Here is a 22,996-nt window from a genome sequence, read left to right on the forward strand (position 1 = left end):
TCCCTATAATGGAAGCAGCAGTAACACAAAAGCTCCTCTCACTAACAAAGCAAGATCGTAATGAGTCTAAAATGGCTGCTGGCAAGAAGATGGGAGGGTCTGTGAGGGAGTGTCTGCTGCTGATTGGCTCAAATGTGTCAGAAGGCTGTGACATACAGGGTCAAACTTTCCTCAATGATGACACATAGGGGGTGGATCGAACATCGCATATGTTCGCCCGCAGCGGCGAACGCGAACAAGCTATGTTCGCGGGGAACCGTTTGCGGGCGAACAGTTCGGGACATCACTATTTAGTATCCCTTTAACAACAGACACTTGCTGGACAATAGCAATATTTTCTATTGCTACTACCATTTACTGAGTCTCCATTTTGAGCAAACTATCTCTGTTAGACACTTGCAAAATAATAATAATAATAATAATAATAATAATAATAAAAATAAATAAATAATAAGAGCAATACACTCTGCTGCCCATGTTCTTTGAAAATAGCCTTTAGACGTGCAGAGAAATTTAGTTTTCCTGAATATTCGTTGACTGCACTATTCTGTATTTGTTTGGTTTAAAGTTAAACAAATACTAAATATTCATTACACATTTACATAAATTTTTGTAAAAGCAAATGTAAATGATCAAAGCTACAGGTGAAAAGTTCACCTGTAGCTTTATGGGTAACTTTTGCACACTGGAGATCCACGCTAACCCGATCCTCTTCTTGCCAGAGCCCCGGCTGTGCTAGCATTAGTGCAGGTCCTGGGAGCTGACTCTGGTAAGACCCTGTTAGTGTGGCTGGGGCTTGGTGCAAAGAGTATTAACCCTTAAAAAAAAATTAAAGGGGCATTAAACATGTTATTGTTTAAAAAAACAAAATGTATGCTTACCTGATAAATTTATTTATTTCTAGACACGGTGAGTCCACAGAATCATCAATTACTGTTGGAAATATCACTCCTGGCCAGCAGGAGGAAGCAAAAAGCTGTTATATGTCACTTCCCTTCCCACAATCCCCAGTCATTTGACTGAATGAAAATGGAGAAAAAGGAAATAACACAAGGTGTAGAGGTGCCTGAGGTTAAAATAAAGGGCGGGCCATGGAATCACTGTGTCTAGAAATAAATAAAATTATCAGGTAAGCATAAATTTTGTTTTCTTTCTTAAGACATGGTGAGTCCATGGAATCATCAATTACTGTTGGGAATCAATACCCAAGCTAGAGGACACCAATGATTAGGGAGGGATAAGACAGATAACCTTAACAAAAGGCACCACCGCTTGAAGAACCTTTCTCCCAAAGGAAGCCTCAGCTGAGGCCAAAGTATCAAATCTGGAAAATTTGGAAAAAGTATGCAAAGAAGACCAAGTTGCAGCCTTGCAAATCTGTTCCCCACAAGCTTCATTTTTGAAAGCCCAAGAAGTGGAGACAATTCTCGTGGAATGAGCCGTAATTCTCTCAGGAGGCTGCTGTCCAGCAGTCTCACAAGCCAAACGATTAATACTTCTCAATTAGAGAGAAAAAGAAGTGGCAGAGCTTTCTGACCTTTACATTTCCCAGAGAAACAAGCAAACAGATCAGAAGAATTGTGAAAATCCTTAGTCGTCTGTAGATAGAATTTAAGAGCATGCACAACATCCCAGGTTGTGCAACAAACGTTCCTTATGAGCAGACGGATTGGGACATAGAGAAGGAACAAAAATCCCTGAATAATAATTCTATCCGAAACCACTTTAGGAAGGAAACCTAATGTAGTACGAAGAACCGCCTTATCGGCATGAAAGATACGATAAGACAAATCACCTGCAAAGCTGAGAGTTCCAAGACTCTCCGAGCAGAAAAGATAGCAATAAGAAACAGAATCTTCCAAGATAACAACATAATATCTATGGAATTCAATGGCTCAAACGGAGCCTGCTGCAGAACCTTAAGAACAAGGTTAAGGCTCCAAGGAGGAGCAACAGACTTAGACACAGGCCTGATTCTGACCAAGGCCTGACAAAAGGATTGCGCGTCCACCAGACGCTTATGTAGCAAAATAGATAATGTAGAAAACTGACCAATCAGGGTACCGACTGACAAACCCTTCTCCAGACCTTCCTGGAGAAAGGACAAAATTCTAGAAATCCTGAATCTACTCCAAGAGTAGCCCTTAGATTAACACCAATAAAGATAATTACCCCATATCTTATGGTAAATCTTTCTCGTAACAGGCTTGTGAGTCATTATGGTCCCAATGACCGACGCCCACGCTTAGACAGAACTAAGCATTTAATCTCCAAACAGAGAGCTTCAGAGAAACGAGATTTGGATGAAGAAAAGGACCCTGAATCAGAAGGTCCTTCCTCAGAGGCAGTCTCCAAGGTGGGAGAGATAACATCTCCACTAGGTCTGCATACCAGATCCTGCTAGGCCAATCAGGGCTATTAGAATCACAGACACTCTCTCTTGTTTGATATGAGCAATGACTCATGGAAGGAGAAACAAACAGAGGATACAGGTATGCCAGCCTGAAATCCAAAGGAACCGCAAGAGAATTCTATCATACCCTGATTGGCATTCTGCCTAGACGCCAACAGATTCCACTCCTGCACCCCCCATTTGAGGGTTAAGAGGAGAACACCTCCGGATGGAGTTCCCACTTCCCGGAATAAAAAGTCTGTCTGCTCAGGAAATCTGCTTCACCATTTGTCACCTCCTGGAATGTGGAGGTCAGATAGACAGCAAATGTGAGCTTCTGCCCACTGAACAATCCGAGCCACCTCCTTCATGGTTAAGGAACTCTGATTCCCTCTCTGGTGGTTGATGTAAGCCACTGAGGTGATATTGTCTGACAAAAACCAGATAAACTGGGCTAAGGACAACTGAAGTTGATCCATCATACCTTGAAAATTGCTCCCAACTCCAGAAGTTTATGAGGATTCTTTGATCTCTGTCAGAAAAAACTTTAATAATTAGGAAAACCAATATGGTCCCTAAAAGACTACCCTTGTAGATGGAATAAGGGAACTCTCTTCCAGATTCCTATTCCACCTGAGGGAAATAACTGCAGCTGGTTTCAAACTGCAAACCTTCTGCTTTCTAGGCAGCTAAGCTAACCATTAGGCTACTACAGCTGGCTTGTAAAAAGGCAACAAGATCTCAGTATGCTTGTTGAAAGATGACGCCTGAACTAATAAGTAGTCCAAGAAGGGCGTCACAATCACAAATTGAAAAAGTTTGTCTAGAAAAGAGGAACTCAGGAACTTATGATAATCCCTGAGAATAGGGACATGAAAGTAAGCATCGTTCAGGTCTATGGTCGTTTTTTAAAACCAGGCGCCCAACCTAAGGGGTGCTAGGTGATGATGACAGCCACACAGCTACTCTGGTTGACCCCATGGGGTTTCCATTTTGAAGGATAGTATCCTGAGAAGAATTGTTGAGACACTTCAGGTCTAAAATAGATTGAAAAGTCCCCTTTTTCTTTGGGAACCACGAAAAGATTTAAATAGAATCTTAGGCCCTGTTCCTATACAGGAACTAGAACTATCACTCCCAGGGAGGAACAATCCTGAATACATGAGAAGAAAGTCTCTCTTTATCTGGACTGTAGATAATTCTATAGGTAACACAGAGATACTATGTCCACAACTCCAATCTGGGACATCTAGTATCCAGGTTTGATAAAACAGATAACATTCTGTACCCCATGTTGTATCTCAGTGACTTTCTACTGAGCCACACAAGAGGGCTTTCCTGATCAGGGACAAACTCTAAATGCTGAGTTAGACTCAGCTGCAGATTTTTTCGTGCTAGGTTGTCTAGAAGACTTGGACTGTTCCTGCTTGAAATAGGAAGATTTCCTTTGAAACTACAAAAGGCACAAAAATACTCTGACGTCCTATAGGTCTGTCTTACTTATCTTGTAATAGGAAAACCCCTATTTCACCCGAGATAACATAAGTTATATACGCCAGACCAGGTCCAAACAAGGTCTTACCCTTGTAGGGAGCAACATAAACCTGGACTTAGAGGAACATCCACAGACCAAGATTCTGAGAAATAAAGGAATTGGCTACCTTGAGAGCCTTAATGCTGTCTTGGAACTCCTCCAAAGGAGTCTCTACCAAATCTGAATCAGACAGGACGTCATACCAATAAGATAATGCACTTGACAAAGGGGCAATACAAACTGCAGGTTGTCATTTATCTTCAAATAAACCACCAGCTTTGTCCTTATAAGAGTATCCTCCAAAGGGGTAGTAGGACTCTTACTCTTAGCCAGTGTAGAAGGCCCCTTCTACTCTAGGCACCGTGCACCTGAATCTTTAATGGAGTCATTGACATGAAAAAAAATAGGGGAAATAGATATCCCTGGCTTCTCCCATTCCTGTGCAATAATCCCTGTTGCAGGGTCAGGAAAAGAAAACACATTCACAGGGAACATTGAAGTAACTATTAAGTTAACTCAGATGAAGGAATTATACTGTCCGAATCTGAGATTTCGCCCTCAGAGCTACCAACACATTCTCCTCATCAAGCTTATAAGGAAGGGTAACCTGTGCAGCCATAGATAGGACAGACACCTACTATCTGAGACTTCCTCTTGCATGTTCACTTAACATAGGAATGTAAACAGAAAATGCTGCAGGTATCGCAGAAGATACCTGTGCACCAAAATCCGTATGCAATTAAACTCCTCCAGGAGATTGAGAGGAAACGCAGGGCACTATATGTGTGGCCATTAAAACTTGGGACGTTAGAGGAGAAGCTGTGGCAATGCCTAAACAGCATCATCCTTAGAGACATGAGGCTTTCAAACATATTTCTATAAATTTAAAGTTCCTTCCAAAAGGAACAAATATCATTATGATTAAAATGTGCGCTGTCACTTTAAGAGTAATAAAACTTTAGGACAGGGTAAGGAAAAATTAATTATGAACTGGCCGCTGAACCCATCTATACCCCTGTCCTAGCAACATAAAGAATACCTCCTTTAATTATAAACAGGACTTATAGACAGAAGCCTCATTTTGAGGCCATACAAAAGGAGCATGTACTGAAAAATAAACTGTAGTTGCGGCTTTATTTTTTATAAGCGCCTGCTTCCAAAAAAAACAAAACTAATAGCAGGCTGTTAGTTTCAAACAAGGACCCTGACACTGCAAAAAAAACCCATCACTCCTTCCCAGTTGGAGAAGGAACCAGGGTTATGGAGACAAGCTCAGAATGAGAAGAAAATGGCGCCGCTTAGTAGAGGAGACGGAGCCATAACATCTTCAAACATCTTCAAAGAAAATAGGCACGCAGTCTCTCACTCCAGCGCTCGGAATAAAACTTATACAGCAGTGAACAAAATTAAAATTCCTTCCAAAGGAATACATGTTTGTGAGTCCAGGATGGTATTTTACCATAACACCTCTAGCAGTCCCACATGAAAAGATTGACAAGACAGCACCACTCAGTGTATTACTTAGAGGTCTTGAGTTGGGTAAAAAGAAACAATGCAGCCGTTCATAAGCTGCTTCCCAATCTCTCAGAAACAGTCTCAGAGCGGTCCAGAGAGCCACATAACTAATAAGGGACTATCTTTTCAAAGGGAATTAAAATAAGGGCAAATACCTTATTCTCAACCAAGTTAACCCTTTAATAAGCCTCCATTAAAGAGGTAACCAGCAGTCTCTCTCACACACATATATAAAGTGCCTGCACCCTGCCCTTAAGACATCCTTGCTAAGGATATACTGTGTCCCAATGAATATTGCAGAAACAAATTCTCAAAGTACCAGTCTCCCACAGGCAGCTCTAGAAGACAAAAAGGTACTTACCTGCATCTGGCCATCTGGCAGGAGTACAGCTTACTAGGTATGAGAGGATGCCGCTCTTCACAGAGACCTGTAGAAAAAAGAAAGAAACAGAGTAAACCTACTTTGGCTTTCTATACTATGGGCAGCAAATATGTTAGAAAAACGCAGCAAGGTCCATCTTACAAGTTCCTAACTGCTTTAAAGCCACCACTGCCCTACTGAAGTGACTAACGTGGATTGCAGCTAGACCCAATCTTGAGAGGAAAGGTCAGAGCAAACCTACTCTGGCTTTCAAAATAATAAAATCTTGATTGAAGTGAAATCTTCTTTAGACACCAAAACTTCACCTCCTCCTTGCACCGAAGGCAAAGAGAATGACTAGGGATTGTGGGAAGGGAAGTGACATATAACAACTTTGCTGTGGTGCTCTTTGTCTCCTCCTGCTGGCCAGGAGTGATATTCCCAACAATAATTGATGATTCCGTGGACTCACCATGTCTTAAGAAAGAAATATAGATAATCCCTTTATTTACCATTCCCCAGTTTTGCATAACCAACACTGTTATAGAAATATACGTTTTACCTCTGTGATTACCTTGTATCTAAGCCTCTGCAGTCTACCTCCTTATCTCAGATCTTTAGACAGACTTGCTTTTTAGCCAACAAACAGGAAGCGGACATACGCTGCATCTCAAGAATGATTGTCCCCAGATGGAGAAATAGTTTCCGGTTACAAATGTATACCATATAACTGCTCTGGCTCAGAGCTCCGTAGCTACGGTAGAATCAAGCCGAAAATGTAGTAGAAAGGAGAAATAGCAGGAACTCTAAGGTGAAGGTATAAAAAATCCAAACTTTATTCCAAAACATGTTTGGCAAATTTAAACATGACAGGTAGACAAAGACATAACGTTACCTGTTTGTCTACCTGTCATGTATATTGAGCTTGTTTTCCTGGAGCCTTTTTAAATTTGCCAAACATATTTTGGAATAAAGTTTGGATTTTTTCTACCTTCACCTTGGAGTTCCGGTTATTTCTCATTTCTACTTGCTTTTTAGCCAATCAGTGCTGACTCTTAAATAACTTCACGGGCATGAGCACAATGTTATCAATATGGCCCACACAAACTAATGTCATCTAGCTGTGAAAAACTGTCAAATGCATTCAGGTAAGAGAAGGCCTTCAAGGGCTTAGAAATTAGCATATTAGCCTACCTAGGTTTAGCTTTCAACTAAGAATAACAAAAGAACAAAGCAAATTTGATGATAAAAGTAAATTGGAAAGTTGTTTAAAATTACATGCCCTATTTGAATCATTAAAGTACTTTGCTGTCCCTTTAAAATTTTCATTGGTGCATTCATTCAGATATTTGTTTCATTAAAACTAAATGAATATCTGATTTTCGTTACAAATGTGCATCTCTATTAGACTAGGCATTTGCAAACTTTCATATTCAGGATTGGTTTTGTAAACAATGCTGAATGTGGCTGCAGGTAGCAGCATTCTGCTATTTTCAGAGCTAGACTAGTACAAAACACAAAGATCTGGATTTGCATAAATCTTTGTGTGTTGCATTAATACACAAATAAATCCAGTGCCGAAAACGGCCAAATGCAGCTCCCCGCAGCCATATTCACCATGCGTTTAGAAAACTATCACTAAATATAAAAATTTACACTTGCCGTATTAGTATACTATCCATTTACAAAACCAATAATAATATTTTCTATGTTTAAAAACAGGCTTTATTTTGATAATTTGAGTGACAATAGTATACCAAATACTTTTTTTACACCCAATCTAATATACTTTAAATGCAAATACTTTCATTAATCATGAAATTATTTTTTTTTAAAAACTTGCATATTAAAAAGTCTTTCACTGAATATTGTGTGCAATTGCATATTCTTTGTGCGTATCTTAAACTCACCAGCAGAGGGCTTCTTTGCTTAGTCAGTAGCAGGATGCAAGGTTTCCTAACATAATACAGAGCTGTGTCTATAAAGTTTGTTAATATGAAATGTAATACATCAATATTGTGTCTGCAGCATTAGTTTACATTTAAAACATATCCAAAAATTCTAATGTCTAGAACTTTTAGGTCAAATATAATATTATGTAAAACTGGAAAACATTATTTAGGTTAAATAAGGAAGATTGTTTGGGAAATTTAGAAAGACTAGAAAAGGTTACAATGTGTTTTTAAGTTAGTAAATTCCGATTATCCTAGTATGTGAAGGTATAATCTAGATTTTATTAAAGACACAGAGACGAGTATTTTTATGCATTACTCTTTCCTTTACTACTCAATGCAGCCTTTTAAAGAACAAAATATATAAGATAACATAGCATTCACATAATAAGAACATAACATAGGCTTATTATAGTGAGAAAAAACAACCAATCAGTACAGAGCATACACTATAAACAGAGCACCCAATTAACATACTTCCTCTTTCTAATTGATGCTCAAAAGAAATAAAATATTGAACATCATAAGAAAACCAAAAAGTCCAAAACAACAGAGGGTAAAGAACGCCAACTTCTTGAAGAAAAGATGGACGACATTCCATGGGATGTTGAATTTGATAGAAGATAACGCAGGTGTCCAGGATTCAGTGAATGAAGGTTGAGATTTTTGAATTGACGGGAAGAATCCAGAGGTTGAGAAAGGATTGGATTCACATGGATACTGTTAAAAAATATATATAAAAGTTAATAACATAATAATAACGGTTATTAGGGTGGGGAAAAAACACCATTATCTATGTGAGGAGGGAAAATACTCGTCTCTGTGTCTTTAATAAAATCTAGATTATACCTTCACATACTAGGATAATCGGAATTTTATTACAAGACCAGAGACTCCTATTTTTATGCAAGTTTAAAGTAGTTAGGAGAATAAATTAAGCGAGGCATGTTGAATGGGTCTGAAATAAAATTGTTTGAAGATGGAGTCTGAAGACCAGTCTGCAGCACTTAATATCTGTTGAAGAGGAGCCGCTTTTAAAAAGGCTTTCGAAGCAGCGGAACCTCTAACAGAATGAGCTGTGAAAGAAATGTTGATACCGGCTTCTTTCATGACCCATTTAACCCACCTAGCGATAGAGGTAGAGGTGATAGGAGCATAGGGGGGAACAAAAGAAATAAGCAGTTGATTATGGATAGGTTTCCTAAATGTTAGAGTTCTAGATTCGTAAGACTTTAAGCATTCGACCACACACAAAGAGGGTTCGGAAGACAGATAAGGGTAAAAGATGGAAGTGGATAAAGTTTTCGTTCTGCGAGAAAGGAAGAAGGTGACCCCTTCAGGGGAAAAACGTTTAGAATTCCAATCTAATGCTTTTACATCCGATACTCTTCTGAAAGAAATAAGGCAAAGAAGGGTAGCGAGTTTGGCGGAAAGCTGTTTTAAAGACAACAAGTTATTAGCTGGCCAGGATTTGAAAAGGGAAAAAACTAGGTCTACGTCCCAGAAAAATTCATGTTTGGGAACAGGAGGACGTTTTAATCTAATGGCTTTAAGGAGTCTACAGACTAAAGGGTGTTGACCTATAGGTGAATTATTGATAAGATGATGTCTGGCGGAGATAGCCGATCTATGGACATTAATTGATCTGTAAGCAAGGCCTGAGTCAAAGAGGTGGGACAGATAATTAATGATCTCAGTTAAATCCGCAGAAAAGGGATCCAAATCCCTTTGCAAGCACCAGCTAGACCATTTTGACCATGCGGCAAAATAGCATCTGCGGGTACCTGGAGCCCACGAGTCTTGAATGAGGGATCTAGCTCTCTCCGAAAGGCCTCGGAGAGACCAGGGTCCCCTGAAATTGTCCAAGCTATCAGGAGTAGAGAGCCTTGGAGAATTAGACTGTGAAATTCGCCCTCCGGACTGACTAGTAGGTGAGGAAGAGGGGGAAGAAGGATTGGAAGACTGGTGGACATCTCCAAGAGGGAGGGGTACCAAGATTGGGTTGGCCAAAGGGGAGTCACTATAGTTAGGCATAGGAGATCCCTGCGGACTGTTGAAATTGTCCTCGGGATCATGGAGAAAGGAGGGAAGGCATAGGCTTTCTTGGGGGGCCATGGTTGAAGAAAAGCATCTATGGCCGCAGCTTCTGGATCTGGGCGCCAGCTGAAGTATGGGTAAATCTGGAAATTGGTCCTGGATGCAAAGAGATCCAGACAAAAGGGACCTCTGAGAGACTGGAGGATTAAAAACATTTTCTTGTCTAATTTCCAATCGCTCGAATCTGTCAGATGACGAGATCCCCAATCTGCAGCTGTATTTGCTAAACCTGGAATGTATTCCGCTTTGATAGAAATATTCCTGTCTAAACAAAGGTGAATAAATTCCTTGGTAATATTGGACAAATTCCTCGATTTGGTGCCTCCTAAACGATTGAGATATCGAACTGCTGAAATGTTGTCCATGCGCAGGAGAATAGAAACTGGAGAAGAAAAGTTGGCAAAACTTTTGACTGCAAACGAGCCAGCCAATAATTCCAAACAATTGATGTGGAAACGTTTCTCTTCCAGTGTCCATTTGCCACCGGTGATGGAAGGGCCGCAGCGTGCACCCCAACCCGAAAGACTGGCATCGGATTCTATAATGAAATCCGGAGTTCTGCCAAAGATGGCTCTCCCATTCCAGGCTTCTAAATGAGAGAGCCACCAAGACAATTCTTCTTTGGCTTCTAGAGACAAAGGAATCAAATGAGAATAAGAAAAACCTTTTCTCAAATGAAGGATCTTTAGTCTCTGAAGTTCTCGATAGTGTAAGGGGGCAGGAAAAATAGCCTGAATAGAGGATGATAGTAACCCTACTATTCTGGCTATGGTTCTGATGGGGACTAAATCTTTGGATAAGGTTTTGGCAATTTCTTTTTTGATATTCTTTACTTTGTCTGAAGGAAGACTCAGAGTAGAGAGAATAGAGTTGATTTTGAAGCCTAGGAAAATTAAAGACTTTGTGGGTATAAGGACTGATTTCTGTTTGTTCACAATGAAACCTAATGATTCTAATAAAGAAATTGTGGTGAAAAGATGATTCTGAAGAGAGTGGAAATCTTGGTCCATAATCAAAATATCGTCCAGATAAATTATTAGACGAATTCCTCGGAGTCTCAGCCAGGCCACTACAGGTTTCAGTAGCTTGGTGAAAATCCAAGGAGCAGAGGACAGACCAAAGGGAAGGCAAGTGAAATTCCAAAACTGGTCTTCCCAACGGAAAGTCAAGAATTTCCAATGTTCTTGGGCGATTGGAACGGTTAAATATGCGTCTGTGAGATCCAATCGAACCAACCAGTCGTTTCCTCTTAGGCATTCTCTTAATAAGTGAATACCTTCCATTTTGAAATGGTGATAAACTACAAAAGTATTTAATGTTTTTAGGTTTATGACAGGTCTGAATTGATTGTTTTTCTTTTTTACCAAGAATAAATTGCTTAGGTAAAAATCTTGGGGATTGGAAACTGGAAGAATCGCTTTTTTGGAGAAGAGAGAAGAAATTTCTTTCTTGACCAAAAGAGAGTCTTCTTGAGAAAATTGAATAGGATGTGGGAGACAGACTTGAATTGGGGGAGATATGAATTCTATGAGGATACCTGATACAGTTTGTAAAACCCAAGGGTCTGAAGTAATTACCGCCCAATTTTGAGTAAATAGGGCGAGTCTGCCTCCAATTTTTTCTGGGAAAGAAAGGGTGTGGGGAAGAAGTGAAGAACTTACCTGGAGCTTGTCGAGCTCTGGCTCTGGTCCTAAAACCTCTCTGAATCCAGGGGCGACCTCTTGTTGGAAAGAAGGAGGAAGTGGATGGATCAGAGAAACCTCTTTGGAATTGAGGTTGAAACTGGTGTTGATATTGTGTTTGTTGGGGATAATAATGAGACCTGGATAAGAAGGTTTGGCGGCCGGGAAAGCGGCCTCTGCCTCTCCCGGCCCTGTCGGAGAAACCCTGGTTGGGGTAAAAAATTTTCTTAACGGAAGTTTTTACTTTATTTAGGTTAGAGAAAGTATTTACGTATTGACTTAAGTCCTTTAAGTAAGAATCTCCAAATAAAAGACCTTTTTTGTCTGAAGCAATATTGCTTGAGGAAAAATCAGAAATTTTTGGGTCTATTTTCCGCAAGATATTACGTCTTCTTTCTCCAGATATTGCACAATTTGTATTCCCAATAAAACACAGGAGTCTTTGAACCCATTCTCTGACCACATAGGGGTCTAAAGGGCAATTTTCGGCTACGCCTTGTTCAGATAATTCAAATAATTTTGTGAGGGGACCAACTGAATCTAAAAGTTTATCTTGGCAAATTTTCCAGGATCTATCAATTCCTTTTTTCAATTTATACCCTGGAGAACCGATGAATTTTAAAATTTTGGGGTCAACTTCAGGGGTAATGGAAGCGTTCTTTGGTAATAGAGGACGGGGACATTCCGCTTTCATTTTGTTGCGGGTCTGCTTTTTTAGGGGTTTACGTAATTGGTGGTCAATAAATTTAGCTAAATCCAGGGGGGGGACACCACTCGGCGGACCGGGGATGGTGTAAATCATCAGGTTTAAATCTAGGGTTACCTAAACAGTCTAAAAATTCCTCTTCATCCTCACTGTATTCAACATATTTTTTGGCTTTCTTTTTAGGTTTTTTAGCGGCCGGGGAGCCATCGGAATTATCCGAATCATTTAAGTTATCTGAATTGATATCAGTGTATTCGTCACCATCTGATTCCTCAGAATCTGAAGATGGATTATCAATAATATTTTTTGACTTAAATTTTAATTTTTTGCATACATTAGTATCCCCTGTTTGGATACCCTCAGGGTGCAGGGTTCTGTTAACAGCAGTTTTTCTTCCTTTGCTGTGAGGAATATTCGTCTCGGTTAAACATTGGCGAGACTTTTCAATGAGTTTTTTACTTGCCTTATAAGCAATGGAAGGGTTTTTTCTTTTTAAAGATATTTTTCTTTGTTTCTCTCCTATCAAGGAGGTCATTTTATTAAATAAATTGTTCATAGAGGAGTCAATCATTGATTGTACTGTGTGTAAGGTCAGAGGAGGTGATTTAGATTGAGCTTCAGACATTGTTTATAGTGTTAGAGAAAAAACAATGTGAAGTAAAAACAATATATAATTAATAAATTAAATATCCAATCCCCTTAGAAAGCACAAAATATTTATATGTAAACTTAAAAGTTTAACAAAACAGGGAATTGAGAGGCAAGAAATTTTTTCTCTGAGGTAAAATATTTGGTTCAAATAGTTAATCTTATTGCGTTTGGTATATAGCAAATACACAGAAACTGTAATGAAAATAACAGCCAGAAGATGGCCACAGAGGCTGAGGAGAAGTCTCTTATAATGAATTTGTAAGCAATGTCAGGACCGAGTGGAAAAGATACAAATTTACCACTCGGTTCACAGCAGAGGTACAGCTGACAGGAGACAAGGTTGCTACGTCGTCAGAAGTGGGCGGGAGGGACGGCCCACAAAATGGCGACCGGACTGAGGGAAGGTAAACAAGCAGAGGGAAAAAACCATGCAGGGGAATAAAACACAGAGTGGGAGCAATATAAAGAATTTAAGAACCTAAATAAGAGGTAAGATAACGCTCAATAGAGGAGTAGAAATAGGATATTAAGTAAAGAAAAAACGGAAAAGTGAAAAAACCGGAGGAATACATATAAATAAAGAACAAAATATAGAAATGAGATAGAAACGGAAATAACAATAAAAGGGCAAAATATTTATTATAACAATAATAATAATGAATAATAATATTATTAAGACTGCACTACTTATCTGAGTGAGCAGCAAAAAGAAAGAGGAAGTATGTTAATTGGGTGCTCTGTTTATAGTGTATGCTCTGTACTGATTGGTTGTTTTTTCTCACTATAATAAGCCTATGTTATGTTCTTATTATGTGAATGCTATGTTATCTTATATATTTTGTTCTTTAAAAGGCTGCATTGAGTAGTAAAGGAAAGAGTAATGCATAAAAATAGGAGTCTCTGGTCTTGTAATAAAATTTCAACATGCATCAAATGTTACAGTTATAATTGTATGGGTTCAAAATATAATGCTACTTAAATGCCTGTGTTCTGGTAAGAAGGCAAACTTTTGAAAAGAGCGAACCATGTCACTTCCTGTGACGTTTTATCAGCTGTTTCACACATTTTGGAGCTAATGCGCATGCGTGCTAGTGTCATCACATACCTGGTAAAAATATTTAGTGCTGTGAAATTCAGGAACCTTTATAGAGCGCATGCGTGTGACTCATGAAAAGCTGTTTATTAGGCTCCTCGGCAATATTCGGAACTCCGCCCCCCCACTGCAACTACTCCCATTACTACTACTGTAAAGCTGAGTCTCCGTGCATGAGAAACAGCCCCCCGCCCCCGCTGCCACTCGGCTATAGCCACTGCTTCTGATGATCCAATGCAGCTTTTGACAGGCTCCGTTCAATGTCATTATCTTTCATAATCTTTCATAACATAATGACATATTTTAGCAGTGACCAAATGAAAATTATTAGAAGTAAAATTAGAGGCGCCCTTAATTACTAGCAATGTTCCGCCAGTACTAATGTGCAATAGTGCTGCAAAACTGTCATATAAAAAGTTGTAAATATTGTCAATAATACAACAGAACAGTAATAAAAAACAACCTACAAATAAATTTAAAACTTGTTAGGTTAAGTGTCCAGGAGGCTCTTGTGGCACTTCTCAAGTGCCTTACATCTTGTGAGTACATTACATCTGCTGCGCTATATCAAATGATCTCACTGATACACACTATTGTGGCACTTTTGTGTTTTTTGTCTTAAACAGCACAGTATAGACGCAGTTCTGATACATTTCAGCTAGCTGGACGGCTGCTAACAGTTCAGAAGGCATTTGTGGCACTTCTCAAGTGCTGGAAATTTTGTAAGTAGTTTTTATTTGGGGGCAAGGCCTACTGAATTCAAAACGATACACACCATTTGGCGCCTCTTCTCTCTTTTCTCTTTTAGCAGTGACGTATGCGGCCAGTTATGTGATGACACTAGCACGCATGCGCATTAGCTCCAAAATGTGTGAAACAGCTCATGAAACGTCACAGGAAGTGACATGGTTCGCTCTTTTCAAAAGTTTGCCTTCTTACCAGAACACCTGCATCAAATTCCAATCCATTAGACCAGCCATAAAATGATAATTGATATAGGATTACACACAAGTAATGCAACCATAAGCAAACATTAAAAACAAAAACAAACATGTACATTGTAGGCTTTTCAATTATATTTTCACAATAATTTCCACAGACCTTGACATTTACATGCCCTGGACCTCCTTATTCAGCAGTACCGGATTCAAAATCTAAATTAAAAATATGGAGGCGCCATAAAATTCAAATTTAAACATTCCTTTAAAGGGACATGAAACCCAAATATTTTTTTTTCATGATTCAGATAGAGAATACAATTTTAAACAACATTCCAATTTAGTTTTAGTATCTAATGTGCTTCCGTCTTAAGGCCTAATATTTATCAGACAATTGTTGTTAGAAGATCTGTCGGTCAATTCATTCATAAATTTAGTTAGAACTTATGATCTTCCGAAGAAAGATTTCTTTGCTTTTCTACAAATACGCCACTTTATTAATAGTTTACAAACTAAATATAACCCCAATTGGTCTATGGGGGTCTTAGATAATGTCATTAAACTTTATGAAAGTGGTAAGACATCAATTTCAATAATCTACAAAGTGATTAACTCCTTTAATAATGAAGAGCATTTGGGGGCGATAAAAGATAAATGGTATAGAGAGTTTCCAAACTTAACGACAAAGGAAATTGGACAATCCCTGAAATTAAGTTATAAATATTGGGTTCCCACCAATTGGAGAGAATCACATCTGAAACTGATTAGGAAAGTCTATATAACTAATATGATCTTGTCTAGATGGTATGGGACCAACTTAGCTTGCCCGAAGTGTAGTGCAGAGAAAGCAGATATTATTCATTATTTCTGGAGTTGCCCTAAAGTAAGCCAGCTATGGAGACAAATTAATTATTGGATTAAGAGGAAGCTCTCTATAGAATTTGAGATTCAAATTTTTCATGTTTTTTTCCTAGTAAAATATTCAGAAAAAGATAAAGACAATGATTTAATTAATACTATAATTTTTATAACTAGGAATCTAATCTTGAAGGACTGGAAAGGGGCGAAAGCCCCCAAATTGGTGGCATGTAAAAATGGACTAGTTAAACAATGCATGTTAGAACAATTTGGCTTACGAGAGCTATCTATCCCCCCAGTAGAACTTTTTTGTAAGAAGTGGAAAAAGTTAATCTTATCGTTACCTTTGAATATACAAATTCAGCTGACAGCCCCATTCAGGAATACAGAATATGTTATGATTAATATTATAACAGGGTCATTTCCTCAAAGTTGGGGCGGGATGTAAAAAGGGTCAGAGAGAGAGAGAGAAGGGAAGAGGAAGAGAATTAGTATAAAGGGGGGACCCTTTTTTTTTTTTTTTTTTTCTCTCCCCCCCTCCCCTCCCCGGGATGGTACTAGGCCCAGAGGACAAACTGTGATTAACATTTCTTTTTTTTCTTTTGTATATATTAAATATAAGAAGAAGGTCATGTCTAAGATTCCAGGTTATAAGTTTTTTTGAAGCTTTTTGTTATGAAAGTTTTGCCAATCATTGATATAAGTGTTAGACCTTGCTTTAACTAGGTTGTAATTATATATGGTATTGCAAGACGGTTTTATGTAAACGTGAACAATGAAGAATGTACTTTTATTTTTGTATCTTTGAAAGTTGGCATCAATAAAACATTTAAACTTAAAAAAAAATAAAAAAAATTTGCTTCCGTCTTTAGATATCTTTTGTTGAAGAAATAGCAATGCACATGGGTTAGTCAATCACACATGGCATCTATGTGCAGCCACTAATCAGCAGCTACTGAGCCTATTTAGAAATGCTTTTCAACAAAGGATATCAGGAGAATGAAACAAATAAGATAATAGAAGTAAATTGGAAAGTTGTTTAAAAAAATGCATGTTCTTTCTAATCCATGAAAGAAAAAACTTGGGTTTCATGTCCCTTTAAGGATGAATTTAAAGCAAAGAGTAACCTTGTGATTTTTGTCTATAAGAGTATGATCTCTTATATATAACTGTCAAAAAATATTTAATGCCTTTAATGTGATTTGAACCTTAGACACTACTAGCATTAGATATTCCATCCAGTGAGCTATAACAGCTCTTTATAAGTCATGTAAAAGTTTCCCATTTCATTATAACTCTACGTAGGTATTATTGCAGGGCGGTCAACACTGGCCAGCTCGCTAAGGGTTAATATCATAGGAGAATTGGTTAAGCTCTGGTTAGTGTTATCATACAGGAATAATCGAGAGAGCAGCATTTGGGGTCAGGAGACCCCTTTCCAGGATCAGAACTACAGGGGGTGCAGAGGTCACAACTGAGATTTTTTTTCACAATAAAAAACGTTGACCTGCCCCTGCCTGCACTGATATCATGTGAGTGTGGCATGATGCTTCACTAGTGTCTCTGTCTCTGACTACAGGAATTAGCGTTTCTGTTTTACCCATTGGTGTTTATGCGTGTGTGTATGTGACTGTGTGTGTATTTATGCATGTATGTGTATGTGTGTATGCTTGTGGAACCAGCAAATTACAGACCTTGTTACTACAGCATGGGGGGGGTATACAGTGTCACTATACAGTATCACTATATACAGTACGGGGAGCTGGACCATGTCACAGACTACTGTGGTCACTTTATAAAGTACTGGGGCCGGTAGGGTCAGGCCAGCCATCTCACTGGCAGATTACAGACTGTGTCACTAACTCACTATATACAGTACTGGTGGGTTAAACAGTGTCACTATATACAGTAATAGGGGGTCAGACCATTTCACAGACTGTGTGCACAGGGTACCTCCTTTTGCAGATATGTATCAAATTCAAATTGTTTTGTGGTGGGGGGGCCTTTCTTAGATTCTTGCACCTGGGCCCTGTGGTTTCTAGTTACGCCTCTGGCCCTTTCTTTTTGATTATCCACATTGATCTTTGCCTAGCCAAAAAACTGTGGTATATCAGCTAAATACAGTTGAACAACCTTCAATTGAGCATTGTGAATAGCCATACAAGATAACAACTTTCATAGAATACTGTCAAAATAAGTGTTAGCTGTTATTAATGCTTGGAACCCACCACAGTGCTTGAGATGCTCAACTTTTGTCGAGTTGTGTGGATGATGGCAGACCCACTGCCACTTATAGTGATATGCTATCACTATGCTGTTTTTTTTTTTTGTATATTCAGTAGTAGCTTGCATAGTATCTAGGCCACTGTAAGTGTGTGTGTGATATGTATGTGTGTGATATGTATGTGTGTGATATGTATGTGTGTGTGTGTGTGTGTGTGATATGTATGTGTGTGTGTGATATGTGTCTGTGTGTGTGTGTATGTGTGATATGTATGTGTGTGATATGTATCTGTGTGTGTGTGTGATAGGTATGTGTGTGTGTGTGTGTGATATGTATGTGTGTGTGTGATATGTGTGATATGTGTCTGTGTGTGTGTGTGTGTGTGTGTGAAATGTGTCTGTGTGTGTATGTGTGATATGTATGTGTGTGTGTGTGTGTGATATGTGTGTGTGTGTGTGTGATACGTATGTGTGTGATATGTGCATGTGTGTGTATGTGTGATATATATGTATGTGTGTGTGATATATGTATGTGTGTGTGTGTGATATGTGTGTGTGTGATATGTATGTGTGTGTGTGATAAGTGTGATATGTGTCTGTGTGTGTGTGTGTGTGTGTGTGTGAAATGTGTCTGTGTGTGTGTATGTGTGATATGTATGTGTGTGTGTGTGATATGTATGTGTGTGTGTGTGATACGTATGTGTGTGATATGTGTATGTGTGTGTGTGTATGTGTGATATATATGTATGTGTGTGTGATATATGTATGTGTGTGTGTGTGATATGTATGTGTGTGTGTGTGATATGTATGTGTGATATATATGTATGTGTGTGTGATACGTATGTGTGTGTGTATGTGTGATATATATGTATGTGTGTGTGTGTGTGTGTGTGTGATATATGTATGTGTGTGTGATATGTACGTGTGTGTGTGCGAGAGAGAGATAAAGATTCTCTGCTGTGTATTATGTGTGTTTAGTATTGTTAGAGTCTTGGTGGTGTGTTTGAGTAGTAAAATAACTAATGGAAGCCATACTTGCCCATTTTAAACACATATATTTGCCAAATATTTGACTTTTCAGTTTTTAGGAAATTTAAGCGACATAAACCCCCAAAAAATTCTTTCATGATTCAGACAGAATACAATTTTAAAAGTTTCCAATTTATTTCTATTACCAGATTTGCTTTGTTCTCATGTTATTTTTTGTTGAACAAATATCTGGATAGGTTAACGTGCACATGTCTGGAGGACTACAAGACAGGAAATAGTGCTGCCATCTAGTGCTCTTGCTAATGTATAACATTGTTGTAAAACTGCTGCCATATAGTGTTGCAGAGACGTACACACTCCTGAGCTTACATCTCTGCTTTTCAACAAAGAATAACAAGAAAACAAAGACATTTTGATAATAGAAGTAAATTGGAAAGTTGTTTAAAATTGTATGTTGTATCTGAATGAAAGATTTTTTGGGGGTTTAATGTCCCTTTAAAGTTAAATTGGTGGAAAACTAGCTATATTATTTAAAAAAAAAAAAAAAATCTAATATAGATAATCTAATAGAAGTAATTTAACGAGACCGGATGGAAGATGACGATTTAAAGCCAATTCATTTCATTCTAAGATAAAATGAGTTCTTGCTGACTGTGTTACTATCTCACATACATAAATTACCATACGGGTCTCTTTAACTAGTCATGCAGGATCTCGAAGGATAAAAAAATGATATGCACCTCTATGTACCAACTGAGAATTAGTATAAATAACAATAGTGTGCCTGTCTATTTCTGAATACAATAGAGGTTTGTAAACTCACTGGGATAGTATTAATATACTGAATACACTTAACATATGGGGGCCGATTTATTACAGTGCAGACGGACATGATACGATGCAGCGTATCATGTCTGCCGCATTTATCATTGCACAAGCAGTTCTGGTGAACTGCTTGTGCAACTCTGCCCCGCTAGCAGGGGGTGTCAATCAGCCCCATAATTCGGCCCCATGGACTTGAACAAATAACGACATGGATGGATAGATAGATAGATAGAGAGATAGATAGATAGATAGATAGATAGATAAAGAGACAGACAGATGATATAATAGATAGATAGATAGATAGATAGATAGATAGATAGATAGATAGATAGATAGATAGATAGATAGAGATAGAGATAGAAAGATAGATAAAGAGAGAGACAGATGATATAATAGATAGATAGATATATATAGATAGATAGATATAGATAGATACTTACATAGATAGATAGATAGATAGATAGATAGATAGATAGATAGATAGATAGATAGATAGATAGATAGATAGATAGATAGATAGAAAGATAGATAGATAGATAGATGAGTGAGTAAAAACATATGATCATAGAAAGAAATATCTCAGGGACTGGATGAAAATGCTAGTCTTGTTGATCACTTTCTGATCTGAAATGTTTTATCATCTTTTGTTAGTTTGGTTGCAGTCTTCAAAGGAAGTTCCCAGTAAGATTCAATTGGGGCAAGAACCTATGAGCTATGAGGTTAGAAGTTTTGATAGAAAACTGAATTGCTATAGATTGATGTGTCCCTTGTACTTTCAACTGTGAGTAAATTTAAACATCCATAAAGCGGTAGCATTACATCTTAAAGGGACATTCCAGCCCAAATTGGAATCCACATGGGTGCATTTCAGGTTTGAATAGAAGCATTATTGTAATATACATGTATTAGCAAAAATGCTTCTAATAAAAGTTATAGCTCTCTTAAGTGTGTATTTAAGTATGCACCGTGCACCAGCATTTTAAACACAGCACTTGCTCAGAGAGCCTAAGGTTCTTGTACCATCTCTCTTAATGACTCAATTTGTTAATTGCTGACATGATACAATTAACAATTAATTAATACAATTAACAAATTTACTTCTATTATCCAATTTACTTTATTCTCTTGATATCCTTTGTTGGAAAGCATATCAGCATATGCTCAGTAGATGCTGATTGGTGGCTGCACATAGATGCCTCTTGTGATTGGCTCACAAATGTGTATTGCTATTTCTTCAACAAAGGATATTTAAAGAATGAAACAAATTAGATAAAAGAAGTAAATCGGAATGTTGTTTAAAATTTTATTCTCTATCTTAATCATGAAAGAACACTTTTTAGGTTTCATGTTCCTTTAAGGTTTCAATTTGCGTAAAATCTTCTAAAGCTATTTGGGCTTTCACTAGAGATATCTTTTGAAAGTAATGAGTGTGCTTGCACAATGTCAGCCACACTAAAACTTCTCTGGTAATCTGATTTACCATCGACTTGTAATATAAAGTTGTGTGCTAATGTTAGTGCAGTTCAGCAATACTGCTTATCACGTCACGTGCTATTCTTAGCCTGCCACTTGTAATCTAGCCCTATATGGGTTCATAGTTTTTGAAAAAGCTGATTTCCTGTGCATATTATGGGCTAGATTTCAAATGGCACACTATTTAGATGGAACACTGGTAACTGGTTTGATTAACTTTGCCCTTAGATAGATAATGCTATATGATTCCATATAATAAAGAATATATTTTATAACTTTGGTTTGGCTTAGTTCTTCATGCAATAGGAATTTAGTCTGTCACAATCATAACCAGTTGGCACAGACCAAAAACATGGAGCATGATGAAGGGCATGAACTAGCCCGAAACATTGCTGTTTTTTTGGACCCATGTTTGCACAGTAAAGATCAATTTTAAACTTTAGAAGCTAGAGGACATTGTTAATTCAAAAAACATGGATTATACATCTGTGGAAATGATGATTACCCTGCAGGGCCAATTTCTGGAATCTTATGAAAACCATATTCTGCAAAAAGACTGAACATTATATGTCCATTTTATTCCTTCATATACATACTTTAACCAGGGCTGGGCTGGAAATAAAAAGCAGCTCTGGAAATTTTGAAGGCCAGTCCTATTTTTTGTTGAATCAGTAGAATGCACACGTCCCATTTTCTCTAAGGGGATTACTGGAATACTTCTACCCCCAATATTTTTTTCAGAATTATATTAGTTTGTATTAAAAAAAAAGTGACAGATTGTTGTTATATAGGCACCTTACAACCCAACTGCATCCATTAATCACCCCTTTAAATTGTAGCTTTCCAGCCCCAGCTGTTGAAGTATCTTCTGGTATCCTGATAGGTCAATCCAGCCTTGTCCTTAAAGGGACATGAAACCCAAAGATTTCCTTTCATGATTCAGATAGAGAATACAATTTTAAACAACTTTCAAATTTACTTCTATTATTTAATTTGCTTCCTTCTCTTCTTATCATTTGCTGAATCTAGGCAAGTTCATGAGCAGCAGAGAAACTAGGTTCTAGCTGTTGATTGATGGCTGCATATATATATTGAATGCGATTGGCTCACCCATGTGTTCAGTTAGAAACTAGTAGTGCATTGCTGCTCCTTCAACAAATTATACCAAGAGAATGAAACAGATTAGATAACAGAAGTAAATTAGAAAGTTGTTTAAATTGTATTCTCTATCTGAATAATGAAATAAATTTTTTGGGTTTTATGTACCTTTAACTCAAACTATTTGCAACATACCACTAACATTTGACACTTAATGAGTCAAAAATGTCACCTCCTGATCATTTTGATGGGAATTTCCTTGAAGGGCCATGATACCCAAATGTTGAAACACTTGTAACTGATGCAGCATAGCTGTAAGAAGCTGACTAGAAAATATCACCTGAACATCTCTATGTAAATAAGAAAGATATTTTACCTCAAAATGTCCAAAATGTATTCACATCCCATTGTAAAGGTCTTTAAGCAGCAAATCAGTGTGTCTGTCCCGGGACAGGCAAGGGAGCGAACGTCATGCACACTCATGCTATTTCCCTATTCAGTTTAAGTGAGAGTTAAGTGAAATCTCATGAGATCACAGTAAAAGAGTTCATGACCTCAGCACTACTGATGCTGATTGGCTGCTGTTCATTTCTTCCTTTTTTTTTTTT

This window comes from Bombina bombina, chromosome 3 (genome assembly GCF_027579735.1).
Source record: "Bombina bombina isolate aBomBom1 chromosome 3, aBomBom1.pri, whole genome shotgun sequence".
In the NCBI taxonomy this organism is placed as follows: Eukaryota; Metazoa; Chordata; class Amphibia; order Anura; family Bombinatoridae; genus Bombina; species Bombina bombina.